Consider the following 1,333-nt stretch of genomic DNA (forward strand, 5'->3'; position numbering starts at 1 on the left):
TTGTGAACTCTGTGAGCTAATTCCATAAGCAATTTTACGTGAAAAAGCAGTCATGTTCATTTCTTTTTCCTGATAGTCACTTCTGTCTCATGGAAACAGAGAATGATACAAGAATTTCAGAATTTCTATTTCTGGGACTTTCACAGGAACATGTTCACATGTTGCAGCCCCTCATATTTGGGGTTTTCCTCTTCATGTACCTGATCACTATGATTAGAAACATGCTCATCATCCTGGCCACCATCTCAGACTCCCACCTGCACATTCTCATGTACTTCTTCCTCTCCAACCTGTCCTTTGTGGACATCTGTTTCACCACCACCGTCCCAAAGATGCTGGTGAACATCCAGTCACAGAGCAAGGTCATCACCTATGCAGACTGCATCACCCAGATGTTCTTTTTCATGTTCTTTACAGGGTTGGATGACTTCCTCCTGACAGTGATGGCCTATGACCAGTATGTGGTCATCTGTCATCCCTTGCACTACACGGTCATTATGAACCCCCAGCTCTGTGTGTTGCTGGTTTTGTTGTCCTGGATCACTAGTGTCCTGATTTCACTATTACACAGTTTAATGGTGTTGAGATTGTCCTTCTGTACACAGGTGGAAATTCCCCACTTTTTCTGTGAAATTAATCAGGTGATCCACCTTGCCTGTTGTGACACTTTTATTAATGACATAGTGTTATATTTTGCAGCTGTGCTGCTGGCTGGTGGTCCTTTCACTGGGATCCTTTACTCTTACTCTAATATAGTTTCCTCCATATGAACAATCTCTTCAGCTCAGGGTAAGTATAAAGCATTTTCCACCTGTGCCTCTCACCTCTCAGTTGTGTCCTTATTTTATTGCATAAGTATAGGTGTGTATCTTAGTACTACTACTACCCACAACTCACATTCGAGTGCAATAGCCTCTGTGATGTACACTGTGGTTGCTCCCATGCTGAACTCCTTCATCTACAGTCTAAGGAACAAAGATGTAAAGACAGCTCTGAGAAATTTCCTGTGGAGGAAAACTATCAAAGGATCAACTGTCCTTATAGTGAAGAAGTGCACTTATTAGCAGGGCTCAAAGCATCAGGCAATAATGGTAAAAATCTGTCCAGAATATTTCCATTCAATTATCTTCAGAACTCCCATGTCTTTGATTTTAACCTCTCTATACAACATAAATACCTCATTTTCCACTCTGATATTTAGACAATTTTTTGCCATTACTTTCATTGAGCAACATGAATTTATTAAAAATAATTTTCTCTCAAATGACACATACTGAATATTTTTTCCTTGCTTCTATTAAAATCCATATGCTATAATTTTCTTATGGGAATA

The 1,333-nt window shown here is 39.7% G+C and overlaps 1 pseudogene; it reads left to right on the forward strand.

Annotated features, from left to right (window-relative positions):
* The first annotated feature begins 281 nt into the window (after positions 1-281).
* LOC102479848 (olfactory receptor 7A10-like) lies at positions 282-1,064 on the forward strand (annotated as a pseudogene).
* The last annotated feature ends 269 nt before the right edge of the window (positions 1,065-1,333 follow it).

The sequence above is a fragment of the Tupaia chinensis genome, unplaced genomic scaffold, assembly GCF_000334495.1.
Source record: "Tupaia chinensis unplaced genomic scaffold, TupChi_1.0 Scaffold144267_1, whole genome shotgun sequence".
In the NCBI taxonomy this organism is placed as follows: Eukaryota; Metazoa; Chordata; class Mammalia; order Scandentia; family Tupaiidae; genus Tupaia; species Tupaia belangeri.